Source organism: Choloepus didactylus, chromosome 8, assembly GCF_015220235.1.
Source record: "Choloepus didactylus isolate mChoDid1 chromosome 8, mChoDid1.pri, whole genome shotgun sequence".
In the NCBI taxonomy this organism is placed as follows: Eukaryota; Metazoa; Chordata; class Mammalia; order Pilosa; family Megalonychidae; genus Choloepus; species Choloepus didactylus.
In genome coordinates this window covers 41,588,014-41,595,878 of record NC_051314.1, presented here as the reverse complement: position 1 = coordinate 41,595,878, position 7,865 = coordinate 41,588,014, and the positions used below count along the sequence as shown (strand labels likewise).

The following is a 7,865-nucleotide window of genomic DNA, read 5'->3' as shown; positions in this document are numbered from 1 at the left end:
TAGTGAGCAGTTCACACTTGCTAATTAAAACCCCAGTTGGACCTCAGCTGAGCTATATTCGCTTACTGGGAGAGAGCTCCTCTCTGGCACCACGAGGCTTTGCAGCTCGGGCTGTGGAGGGAGGGGTCTCCCAACTTGGAACTGCAGTGTTTACTTACAGATTTTGTGCTGTGATCTCGGGCATTCCTCTCAATTCAGGTTGGTGTATGATGAGTGGATGGTCACATTTGTCCCCCCCCACAGTTATTCCAATTATTTACTAGTTGTTTCTGGTTTTTTTTAGTTGTTCCAGGGGAACTACTTAGCTTCCACTCCTCTCTCTGCCGCCATCTTCACCATGACCTCTCCTTTCCTTTTAATAAAACTAAATGGCGAGTTCCGGTCGAGAGCGCGCTGGAAAGAGTGCGTCGGAAAGCGGAGCGCGGCCTGTGTTCTCCAGCTCCTCCAGGCCCTCGGACCCCTCCGGCCCCGGGCCGGCGGGTGAGCTGGGGGCCCGGGGGCGCCCTGCGGTCTCTGCCTGCGGAGACTCAGAGTCTTCACCGCGACTGTCCACCGTCTTGGTCCAGGCCCTGGGGCAGCGGCAGGACCCGGTCCTCCCTTTCCCCCATGATGTCTTGACGGCGGCGGCCTCTCGGAGCCTGGACCCCGCCGGCCGCCGGGTTTCCCTGCCCAGACCTGCCCGGCGGCGGGCGTGGCAGGGAGAGGAAAATGGCGGCTTCCCGAATGCCGCGGAGGGCCGTTAGGGGACTCGAGCGCCCAGAAGGCGGGTTGTGTAGACTCAGGCTCGGTCCTCTCTTCGGCTTGGGCCACGGAGCCTCACAGATCCGGGACCTGGGGTGACCACCCCATTCCAATTGGACGAGATGCCACCTCGTCCCAACAACGACGGACAAAGGCCTTAACGGGCCTGGAAGGTGAGCGGAACCCGGGACGACGACGGGTGGAACGGTTAGCGGGCCTTAGGGCGGTTAGTCTTCGTTCTGCCAGACCTTGCTTGACATTGAAAGAGAGAAATGGTAGACTAACCTGCAACATTTGTCCAATAAGAAGTGCCCACCACCTTTTGGGAAGATTTACTGGCCGTTTATAGAAGAAGGCCTTTGTATATAATATGAAAAAGCTGCTCTCAAATTTCCCCCCAACCTTTTTAAAGAAGACTTGTGCCACATCTAGGCTTACTAGATGTAAAGAGGTTGCCGATGTATGATAAAGTAGAGGTAGGAAATCACATGTCTTGTATTGTCCATTTGTTAGGGGGAAAAAAAAAATCTTAGGAATGTCTTCTGGAATTGACTTTGAAATGGAATTTAGACTGCCTCTGGAAGCGACAGCGGGAGAGAGACACAACCACGCTTTCTGTGGGTTGGAGGCCAAGAAGCAGAAGGCTAAGAAGAGGAAGAGAAGGTTGTATGCCAGACTGGTCATATTTAGAAGATATTTTCATATTATAACCATTATTTTGTGTGTGCAATTTATTCTTCACTACTGTATATATAATTGGCAATGCTAAGTACTTTTTGAAATATCTCCTCTTCCTATATGTTCTGAAGTGCCTGACATATGGTAAAAGTAGAGGTAGTAGAACACATTTTGTAGTTATCTTTTTGTTAAAATTCATGTGAAATAGTACGGAGTTTTTTGGAATGGCCAAACCACCTCTCTAAATAGTACACATTTTGTACACTGGTTTGGGGGAGGAGGGAGAAGGAAGTGCAAAGGGCTCTATGCCAGTATGTTTATAATGAGACAAGATTAACCATTGTCCCTATGTTTGTGCATTTGGTTTTACTTTGCTATGTATGTAGTGTATACAATGGACGCACATGTCCTAATTTGCATCTAGTCTTCTAGATGTTAAGAGGTTGCCAGTGTATGACAAAAACATAGTAAACTAATACATCTTGTACATTTTGTGTTAAAATTCCTAAGAAAGATTGTCTTCTGAAATTTTGAGCAGTATAGCCCCCAGGGTTGGTGGAGGAAGGATAAAAGGGAAGGGTTCTAGAGTAGAATGTGCATATTTAGAAGACACTTTCTGATTAACTGTTGTTAGATGTGTGCAGTTTATTCAAGACTGTTATGTATATAGTGGATGAACTAAGTCATTATTTGAAACATCTAGTCTGACTAGATGTTTAGAAGTGCCCAATGTATGTTAAAAGTAGTAGTAGTAAAATATTACTTTGTAAATACTGTTTTGCTCAAATTCATAGGAAATAGTGTCTTTTGGAAAATGGGATTGTTAAACCATCTCTCAGCAGCATACAACTGTCTATATACTCGTTCAGTGGTTTGGAGGAAGTGGGAGAGAAGCAATAGCAAAATGTAATTTGTTAGTGTGTTCAGACAAAACTTTTTCTGTATGTCCTGTGCATTTCATTTGGCTGTGTATATAATGGACAAATGAGTCCTAATTTTGCAGCATCTAGTCTGTAGATGTTAAAGAGGTTGCCAGTAGTTATTAAAATTAGTATGTTTTGTATACTTTATGTTGAAATTTATTGGAAAGCTTGTCTTCTGTAAATGACTTTTGGGTATGAATTTGTTCAACCACCTCAAACCATTACACTTGCCTGTACTTGTCTACTGAACTGGTGGTGGAGAAAAGGAAGTCAGGAGGGTATGGTTCAAGGACAAGATGGTCACATTTAGGCGACACCTCAGATTATAACCATTGTTATGTGTGTACAGTTTTATTGAACAATACTATATATGCAGTGAACAAGTAAATTTTTATTTGAAATAGCTAGTCTTTTTAAATGTTTAGAAGTACTTGATGTGTTTAAAAACAGAGGTAGTAGGATAGCACTGTAAATAGCTCTTAAAAATTGATGAGAAATACTGTCTTTGGGAATGGAATTGTTAAACCACCTCTGAACATTGTACTTGTTCATTGGTTTGAGTGAGGTGGGAGGGAAGAAATTGAAAAAGGTGTTTTGCTAGTGTGTACTAGAACATTTCTTATCATCCATTGCCATGTATGTTATGTGTATTCATTTAACTTTGCTGTACTGTATATATTGTGTATATACTGGACAAATGAGTCCTAATTTTATAATATCTAGTCTCTAGATATTAAAGAGGTTGCCAATGTATGACAAAAGTAGAGTTAGTAAACTAACACATTTTGTACACTTTGTGTTAAAATTCCTAGAAAGGCTGTCTTCTGAAAATGACTTTTGGAAATGAAATTAGAAAACCCCATCTAAGTGACACAGGTGCTTGTAGCTCATCCACTGGGTTTGTGGTGGAGAAAAGGAATCAGGAGAAATGACGGGCTCTAGCCCCAAAATGTTTCTATTTAGAAGACACTTTCAGATTTAACAGTTGTTACGTGTGTGTAGTTTATTGAACACTACTGTTTATATAGTGGACAAATTTAAGTCCTATTTGAAACATCTAGTCTTTCTAGATGTTTAGAAGTGCACAAAGTATGTTAAAAGTAGAGGTAGTAAAATAACACATTTTGTAGATATTGTTTTGTTAAAAGTCATATGAAATATTTTTTGGAGATGGAATGATCAAACCACCTTCAGAGCAGTACATATTCTGTTTGTGCTGTTTCAGGGAGGAGGGAGAAGGAAGTGCCAAGGGCTCTTTGCCAGTAAGTCTGTAGCTGGGCAAGATAAACCATTATCCTATATATTCTGTGTATTTTGTTTTACTTCACTGTGTATATAGTGGACAAACGAGTACTCATTTTTTATCTAGTCTTTCTAGACCAGTGTATGACAGTAGAGTTAGTAAACTAACACATTTTGTACATTTTGTGTTAAAATTTATAGGGAAGACTTGTTTTGAAAATGACAGAATTTTACTTGTGAAAGCAAAATCATTTAAAAAAAAATGAAAAAACAAAAACCCTCTAAGCATTGCACATGCAACCACTGGGTTGATAGAGATGAGAACAGGAAGGATTCTAGGCCAGAGTATTCCTATTTAGAAGACATTTTCAGATTATATCCTTTGTTACATGTGTATGGTTTATTCAAAGCTACTGTGTGTATTGTGGACAAGTTTAAGTCCTTATTTGAAACATCTAGTTTTTCTAGATGCTTACAAGGATACAATATATGTTAAAAGTACAGAGTGTAAAATAACATTTTAAATATTTTTTCTGTTAATACAGAAGAATGGCTGTATTTGGGGAATGGCACTGTTGAACTGGATATCTTGGAGCAGTGTGCTGAGGGGGTGGGGGTGGGGTAGGGAATGAAGTGCAGAGGGAAGGGTTCTTTGCCTGCGAGTTAGACAAGTTCAGATTGTTTGACCATTGTTCTGTATAGGCATTTTAGTTATTGCTGTGTATTAAAAGACAAGTCCTAATGTCCAAAGTATACTAAAAATAGAAGTAGAAAGATAATCCCTATAGAAATGTCCTTGTGTTAGTTTAAAGGAAGGCCTGTCTTCTGGGAGTGACTTTGCTAATCCACCTCTTGGAGCCAGATGCATTTCTGTACTTAGTCATTGAAATAGTGGAAGAGGAAGAAGAGGCAGGGCTCTTTGCTAGTATCTCTAGATCTAGAAGACAGTTTTAGATTATAACTATAGTTCTATGTGAATTTTTTTTTTTGTAAAATACCTGTGTTTATTGCGGATAAGATTCATTATTTCACAATATCTAAGCTTTTTAGATTTCTTGAGGTGACAATGTATGATAAAAAGTAGAGTAGTGAATTAACGAATTTATAAATATCTTTTTGTTGATAGAAAAGAAGCATCTTTGACATGGAATTGTTAAACGACCTCTGAGCAGTTGGTATCAGAACTTGTTTATTAGGTTGGCTGCAGAGGGGCGGAAGAACGTGCAGGGGGGAGGGATGTATGCAACTGTGTTCATATTTCCATTTTGATGTAACCATTGTACTTGGGCATCTCTTGGCTATACCATAGGACATTGCTAAAAGTAATTCAGTGGAAACATACCTTATTTCAATATAGATCTGAACATGAATTCTCTTAGATGAATTATACTTGTTGTATTCTTTATGTCTAATTTTAAATTGAGCATTAAGGGAATGCAGTATTTGTTAACTCTGCCATATCTATAGAGGCCTGTTGCATTTTTGTCTTTTATGAAATTGTCCCAAAGGCAGGCAGGAATACATTTTCCCCCCTTGATTGAGTTGGTGTCATGTATTCTTGGTTATATCCCAGTACTCACAGCTTTGGGACTTTGAATTGGTAAATATTCATGAAAAAGCATGAAACACATAAAAATGTATGCTCAGTTGTATGTATACACATAAAGCACCTAGAAGGATATGTCAACCCGTAAACTGCTTGTGATTCTGGATGACTTTTGTGTTTGCTTCTTGTGCTTTTCAGTTTTCTATATTGCACAATTAAAAGTTTGAAAAAAAAATAAATGTTATTTTTAAAACTTAAAAAAAAAAAAAAAAAAAAAAAACTAAATGGCAAGATTAGGCACTTTCTTAATGTGCACTCTTAGGGTGCTAGCAGTTACACTGATTTCAGGATGAACTTTAATTCTCACTTTGCAAGGCACTATCATAGAAACAGAGCTTTTGGAGAAATGTAACAGGATATCAAAATATGATTCTTCCTGTCTGGGAGTTTAGGCCAATGCCTAAAAGCTGAGAACAGCAAGTACCAAGCATTTCTAGAGTTAAAGCAAGGTAGACCAGGCAGGGTTTATAAAGGAAGAGGCAAAAAACAGTTCTGCCAGCATTGGCCCAGACTATATCAATGAAGGCTAATATTTGAGTAGGTGGTAAATGATTGAATAATGACAATTTAAAAAGAGATTGTCCTGGGCTTCTCTGAATTCAGACTCTTAAACGGTCAAAAGAGGCAGATCTCAAGAAAGCCCCTCAATTGTTTGGTCTTTGTGCTCTGAAATTCACGAAAACAGAGAGACTAGAACCTGGCTCACATCTAGAAAATCCAAGTACTGGCAAGTTTTGCCAATAGCCAAGAGAAGAGAATTTGTGTGAGAACAGGGTGTACCTCCATGGAGCAAAGGTATGTCTTTTCCACGGATCAGAGTTGGACCCATGGTAGGTAGACTACTGTGAGGCCCTTTGACAGTATCTTCCAAAAAAACCACCTGGAAGGAACACAAGACTGTATTCCGTTCTGGAGGCTCTAGGGGAGAATCCCTTTCCATGCTCTGCTGGAAGGCTGAGCATCAGCAGAAGGAGGTTGGATTGCCAAAAGCCAGAGGCTTGAGGGCAGTTGTACCTGACTGGCTGGGAGAAATATCACTAGTACCAGGCAACAGCAATTGAACTTTCCAGCAAGACGGTCTCCAAGAGACCCAGGTACTCACAGAGGCATCCCTTGAAAGAAACATTTGATAATCTCACACATCCAGAAGACACTAACATCTCATTACAATTGAACCAGTCAAATAAGAAATTGTCCACCTCCTCATATCTCCTCCTTCTACCTGCTCCAGCTCTGAAGGAGTCTGTATTAAAGAACAAGGGTAGAAGAGCAAGTAGGGATTTAATGAAGAAGCCTATCATTTCTTTCTCTGCAGCCTAGGGTGGGTCTGCCCTGAGGAAAGGGAAAAGATTTAAATGGATAAGAATGAGAAATGTAAGTTTTGATTGTGGCTTAACATGAAAAAGAAGACTATGTTTTTTCATACCTGCTAGTGTTTTAAAAATCTATGGCACCTTCTGAAGATTTTATCCAGGAATGAGAAAGAATGAGCTAATAGAATAAGCCTAATAGGAAAATGTTGAAAAACAATAAAGTTGTCTTTTGTTTGAACCCTACTGAGTGTAGCTCAATAAACTAGTTAAAATCATATGGATTTAGAGGGAAGAGCGCTGGCAACACTTTGGTTATCAAAAAATCAGTCTCTCAAACATTACAATATTCCTTATCACAAAGAACGTCAAGAAGAGATGAAGAAAATTAACTTTAAGAAAGCCTCTTTGAGGTTTAGAACCTCATATAAACTATTCTACAGAACATTGGATCTGAAAAGTGTCATTGGAGATTGGAGAGAGAATTCTGTGCTTATTGTTAACTATAAGAATAGTGGATATCAAATGATCAATATTTCTCATTCTCAGTATTGTCCAGAAATATTCAAGCATGAAACCAAAAGCATAGGGAATAGAATTAAGTGTTTGTATTAGTTTTCTACTACTGTGATAACAAATTAGTGCTAATTTGGCAGCTTAAACAATATGAATTTATTATCTCATAGCTCTGTAGGACAGAAGTCTGATGGGCTCATTTGGTTCCTCTGCTCTGGTGATACAAGTTTGAAATCAGACTATCGGCAAGAACGTTTTCCTTTTTGGAGTCTTTAGGGGAGATCCCTTTATGTGTTCATTCAGGTAGTTGGGATAATTCAGTTCCTGGCAGTTGCAGGAATGATGTACCCATTTTCCTACTGACCGTCAGGCAAGAGCTACTCCCAGCTTCTTGAGGACACCATTCCTTGGCTCATGGCCACCTTCCTCCATCTTCAGTGCCAGCAACATGGGGAGTATCCTTTTCAAGCTTCAAATCTCTCCAGCATCTTCTGCCATCACATCTCTCTGACTGCAGCCAGGAAATGTTCTCTTCTTTTAAGGACTGAAGTTATTAGATTGGATCCACACAGATAATCCAGAATAATCTCCCTCATCTCAAGGTCTGTACCCTCAATCACATCTACAAAATCCCTTTTACTCCTTATGCTAACATATTCACAGGTTCTGGAAATCCTTGGAAGGCCGTTATTTTGCTAACCTCAGTGTTTATGTCTAATAGCTTGTTTTCATGATGAAATAAGAAATTAGATCATTAGGTGAGAGTGAGATAAGCAGTGGCAGAATTGAAGGATTGAAGGAAAGAGTAAGAATCAGAATAGGTATGGTGAGGAGTGAAAGTAGGAGTAA

The 7,865-nt window shown here is 39.6% G+C and overlaps 1 long non-coding RNA gene across 1 annotated transcript; it reads left to right on the top strand.

Annotated features, from left to right (window-relative positions):
• The first annotated feature begins 619 nt into the window (after positions 1-619).
• LOC119543100 lies at positions 620-5,279 on the top strand. The gene is made up of 2 exons (XR_005218523.1): positions 620-914; positions 1,255-5,279. It is a non-coding gene; the product is annotated as an uncharacterized LOC119543100 (long non-coding RNA).
• Positions 5,280-7,865: the final 2,586 nt, after the last annotated feature.